Below are 6,000 nucleotides of genomic sequence, written 5' to 3' on the forward strand. Positions count from 1 at the left end.
ACCTTTCTCAAAGTCCTGAATGGCAAATCTGTCTAGTAATACAATGATACTAGAACAAAGGATAGAATATTGCAGGTCATCAATTGACAATGGCCAATTCTTCTAGAATCCCTATCGTCAGGATCCCATTGTCCAAGAACAGTGGTCTCAAAACTGTGGCCTTACAGACATTGCAAAACTACAAACCAGACAACATCTTGAGGGCCACAGTTTGTACACCACTGTTGTTGAATCACAAACATAGGTGCTTCTTTGCTCTAGAACAACAAACGTCGGTGGCCCATTGTTCTGTAACCACAAATAATAGCACCCCATTGTTTTGGAACCACAAATATTAATGCTCCATTATCCTTGAACTTCAGTATCAGTGCCCAATTGTTTCGTAACCATGAAGGTCAATGCCCTATTGTTATAAAAGTACAAAGGTCTGAAACCCATTGTTCTAGAACCAAAAATATAAGTACCCAATTGTTCTAGAACAAACATCTGTACCCCATAGTTCTGTAACCATAAATGACATTTCCCTTATGTTTCAGAACCACACACTTCCGTACCCATTATTCTAAAACCATATACGTCTGTGCCCGATTGTTGTAGATCCAAAAACATCAGTGACCTGTTGTTCTTGAACCTCAATGTCAGTGCCCAATTGTTCTGGAACCACAAACATCAATGCCCTATTGTTATAAAAAATTGTATAAAAACAAAAAGGTCAATACCCCATTCTTCTAGAACCACAAATATAATAAGATTATTGTTCTAGGACAAACATCTGTTACCCATTGTTCTGTGACTTTAAATGTCAGTTCCCCATTGTTCTAGAACAAATATTAGTGTCCCATTGTTCTAGAACCACACACTTCAGTATTAAATTGTCCTAAAACAATAAACACCTTTGCCTGATTGTTGTAGATTCACAAATATTGGTGGCCCGTTGCTCCTGAACCTCAATGTCAATGCCCAATAGTTTTGGAACCACAAATGTCAATTCTGTATTGTTATAAAACCACAATGGTCAGTACAAAAACAGCACCCCATTGTTCTGAAATTATAATTGTCAGTTCAGTTTCTCCTGGTCTTGGAAGCACAAATATTAGTACGCTGTTGTTTAAAAACCACAAACGTTTGTGCCTCATTGTTGTAGACCCACAATAAAGTGCCCATAGTTATAGAACCACGAATGTCTGTGCCCTGTGAGTATAAAGCCACAACGGTCAGTGCCCGATTGTTCTATGACTGGCAAAATATATACTTGTCAGCTAAACACTTGTTTGACCAAAACCTCTCTCACCCAACATTTCCATACATGTACACTCACCTTAACTGACAATACATGTATTCTGACTGGGGAGAAAGGAGTAAACTGCTACCAGACACCCCAGAAGAAATTGATCAAGCATGTTGATTTTTAACTGTCTGATCCTTCCCTCCCCTGACATCTGCCATTGGGGAAAGTATGGATGCCACCATAGAAATTAGCCATTTGGGAGGTCCTGCATTTGACCGAAATATATCTGTGTATGGTCAGTGTGTGTTAAGTCCTCAAGGATCAGTGCTCCACTGTTCCACATCCTCAAATGACAGTTCTCCATTGTTCCCAGACCACAAATGCCATATTGTTCTAAGTCCTCAAGTGCTTCGTTGTTCTAGATTCAGAAATACAAGCTCCCTATTGTTTCAGAACCACAAGTATCAACGTCCTATTGTTCCAGATCTCCGTTCTAAAACCTGTGGCTTGCCAGTTCTGATGCCGTTATTAAAGCACACTAGAAATTGTAGCTTTCACATTGAAGAGTGGGGGAACACTGTTCTAGATCTTCAAGTGTCATTGTAGGGACCTCCCCATTGTTAATTCAGAATACCCTAATAAGATATCTGAACCATCACAAGGAACATGACGTTCGGTCACTTTTCTGGAAGCACCAGTACTAGACTTGCTCAGCCCGATGAAACTTTCCTCTACCTCGAATGTGTGGGAGAGATGTGGCACAGAGAAGGTTAATTTTCATATATAAATCCCAGTCCTAGTTACGATGTGATTAACCTAAGACACGGGGAGCGCTGAACAACCGAATGAACTCAAATGGCTGGTGTACCGGTTCTCGTCCTACAGACTGGTTATATTAAGGTCAGCGCTACATGTTGCCGAACAAAAAAAATCTTCTTTTATACAAAAATGTATTTATAAAGTCTCAGTTTTGGGTCTGAGTTACTTATAAATGCATTTTTGACATAAAAAAGGAAATGGAAATACAAACTAGCAATACATTTTTGTCAATGACATGCATGCTCAGCCAAGACGATAGTGCATGTGTATGAATGGTACAGGAGGAACAGCAGGCCAGTGTAAGACCTTGGATAATGGTTTATTAGAAAAGTTAAGATTATAATCCAATCCGGTTGTGTCTGTCATTTTCAATATGGCCTAAAAAAGATCAAGATTTTGATTGGTCGTTGGTTATAGAGGGGTTGTCCAGTGTATAAAACCTATTTTGTTATAACCCCAGGAGACGTAATAACTAGCTGGGCATAACAGGTGGGCATAATCATTATGTTCATTATAATCTCTAAGGGAATCTGGCAGTAGGTGTTAAGTTTCCCAACAGCACCACCACAGGAGAAATAAAGCATTACACTGTGCCAAGTTATCTACCATCTGTAGTGATATAACCCAAGCTACAGTAAAAGGGAGGCCCCTTGACCCCCAAGTAAGTGGAGCAACTGCATTCCATTCACTCTCTTCGTGATGTCCGTAGATAGCGGTACAATGTACTATTGTGGGCAACAATGTGTACTGCCCCCCCCCCCCCCCCATTTACTTGGAGGACAAGTATACTGGAGCCCAGGTTAAATGACTGCAGATAAGCTACATACTCTCTTTCTCTCTGGAGGACTTGTCCTGTTCTGCATTATACAGACAAACTGTACAATGTTTACTATTAAAATAGGCAAAGTGTAATGCTTCATTACTCCTGTGGTGGTGCTGTGGAAAAACAACACTTACTACTAAGATTACGGTGATTGTTGGAGGTCACAGTCACTTGTGATTAGCTTATTGTCAAGATACCCTGCTAACAAGTGGATGCAGAGTGCGGCCGACACTGCCCAGTAATGACCGGCATTAAAGATTACTACCATATCAGTCATTTAACTGTTTAAATGCTGCAATCACTAGTGAACATGGCATTAAAACAGTTTTTGACACGCATACCTGATGTCATTAGTTCGGTTGGCACCTCCAATCGGTTGTCAGGGCAGCCTGAGGCCTGAACTAGGCCTCGTGCCTGTTGTAACTCTAATGGTAGAGCCTGCATACGGTACTGGTCTAATAGCATATGCATTACATTGAACTAAAAAAAAGGAAAAATAAATAAGAAATTTAAAAAAAAATCCTGCCTAATAAAAATCTATTCACTTATACTTATTAGCTGCTGTATGCTCCACAGGAAGTTCTTTTCTTTTAGGATTTCCTTTCTGTCTGACCACAGTGCTCTCTGCTGACACCTCTGTCCATTTTAGGAACTGTCCAGAGCAGGAGAGGTTTGCTATGGGGATTTGCTACTACGATGGACAGTTCCTAAAATGGACAGAGGTGTCAGCAGAGAGCACTGTGGTCAGACAGAAAGGACATTTAAAAAGAAAAGAACTTCCTGTGGAGCATACAGCAGCTGATAAGTACTGGAAGGATTAAGATTTTTAAACAGATTTTATTTTTTAAATAGGTTTTAGCTTTATTATTATTGTTATTCATTTTTTTTTCTTATTATTTTTGTTATAGTACATTTTTTTCTATAATAAAAAGAACAAAATGTATCCAAATTTGGCACAATTGGAATCCTTCTGCCCCACAGAATTGACCAAATCCATTTTTTTTCTTCTTTTCAATTTTGTCCTAAAAAATAATTTTCTCCTGCTTTTGTAAAACATTATATGGTAAAATAAAGGGAGCCAAGATAAAAATAAAAAAATATATAATTTGGGGCTTTTTGAATGGGTTAATCTAGAAAGATTTTCTATTGGGGGTCCTAGGTGACAAATCTTTCGTAGGTGCTATAATCCTGTACCTATACCGGTTGTTGTCATGCTGTTCTACCTCAAACAGATGGAGCAGAATTTTAATAAGGACGACTGAGGATATTTTAAGGAAATGCCTCAAAATATGATATGAAATTTAAGAATATATATAAACTAAGCTTAAAGCGATTGTATTCTCCATGTCTTACCGTACATTGGGTATAATGGAACTAAATACATACTTAGAAGCGTCCGCATTGTTATTTAGATAAGGAACGATAAAGTTATCCTATAATATTTCACTCTTATCTTGCAGATGACTGGGGGGGATTTCCAGATATCTCAGCGCTGACCTTACATGACATATAAGAAGGTACATGTGGTTTCCTTCCTTCCTTTTATACTAGTTTCTGTTTAACTATACATAGTAATGTTCACGTGTCCCTATTGTTACAAAAGAGATTTAAAAAAAAACATGATCCCATGATGACAGCTGCAGATGTAGGTTAGATGTAGCAGAGACCAAATTTTGTGCATTTATATCCCCCCGTCCTCCCTGCCTTTTCTGCCTACATTATTCTGTCCACACGTTCCATATTGCTCTGTACGATGAGATGTCTCCTTACTTCTGCTCCCTCTTCCCTCTCACAGCATGCTGTCTCACACACAGTAGAAACTGCAGCAGCATCTCCCTCCTCCCTGTCTACTATCTACTGCGCTATACTTGACGAATTATTGATGCAGATGAGCAAATCGATTCTAAAAAACAAAATACAAATTATTTAACATTCTTTTCAGGCATATACCAACAGGAGCAGGGACTCCTGTCTTTGACAGGAGCCTCTGCACCTCTACGCATATGCCTGAAATGAACACTGAGAAGCAAAGCATACACTGTATTCCTTTCCATTCATAATTTATATTCTAGGGATCTCGGAGGTCCTAATGATCATACCTGTGGATTAGTAATAAATCTTCTTAGTTGGAATAACCCTTTAATACAGAAGTGGGTCCAGTATTCCACCCCCCCCCCCCCCCCCAAGTACCTATCCACCCGACAGAATGACTACCTGACAATTGCCTAGTGTTCTGCTGGTAATGATTAACCAAGGCACAAGGACAGATAATTTCGGAGGGATTAATGCCGTATACAAAAGATAATGATTAATCCTTCATCTGCAGCACGTTCCGCCATAGAAGAAGTCTGTTTACTTTGTAATTATTAGAACGTCTGCATTCGCTCGCTCTGGAAATGATTGATGGAAATGTAATTAGACATTGAGAATGAAATAGAAAATAATTTTCTGCTTTGCGTTGGGATTTAGCCTTTAAAGGGCAAATCCGTTCATGTGTTACATTGATGACCCCGCCCCCTCCCTGTAGGGTACCAATGGTTATGCATCGTCATATGGCTCTTGTGCATACAACTGATCTAACAAAATGATCCAAATTTTTACTTATATTTATTATTGTACTGACCAAGATAAAAAAACACAAACAAACAAACTGAGCTACTCGGCATTTAGCCTTTAAAAACCTCTTACTGTTTTGTGTATACTTTTATACAGACCAATGTGTGTCCATGGTAACAGACTACAAACAAATCTTCTATAGTATGATTTTGCGATACCCTTGCCATCCATTTGTACTTACCTTTACTGATATTTGATATCTCAGTAAGAGGTAGGGTGATAAGCGTTTAGCAAGATGACTGCAGGATCAGACTACAAAGGGTTTGTATGTAGTCTGTTACCATGGAGACACATAGCTCAGCAGTGATATAGATTTGAAAATTACAACAAAAAAATACAAGAAATTGCCCTAAGATAAACCTGTTACCTCCTCTTAGTCATGGTGGCACCACATTTATTTTTGTAGGGCCAGCATGATTTAAAGGGGTACTCTGGTGGAAAACTTTTTTTTTTTTAAATCAACTGGTGCGAGAAAGTTAAACAGATTTGTAAATGACTTCTATTAAAAATCTTA

General features: G+C 38.8%; 1 long non-coding RNA gene across 1 annotated transcript in view; it reads left to right on the forward strand.

Annotated features, from left to right (window-relative positions):
- The window catches only part of LOC130267559 (uncharacterized), a 73,774-nt gene extending 68,876 nt beyond the window's left edge, over positions 1-4,898 (forward strand). The window contains exon 5 of the long non-coding RNA XR_008843218.1: positions 4,331-4,898. This is a non-coding gene — a long non-coding RNA (uncharacterized LOC130267559). The remainder of the gene's footprint in view (positions 1-4,330) is intronic.
- Positions 4,899-6,000: the final 1,102 nt, after the last annotated feature.

The sequence above is a fragment of the Hyla sarda genome, chromosome 4, assembly GCF_029499605.1.
Source record: "Hyla sarda isolate aHylSar1 chromosome 4, aHylSar1.hap1, whole genome shotgun sequence".
Classification (NCBI taxonomy): Eukaryota; Metazoa; Chordata; class Amphibia; order Anura; family Hylidae; genus Hyla; species Hyla sarda.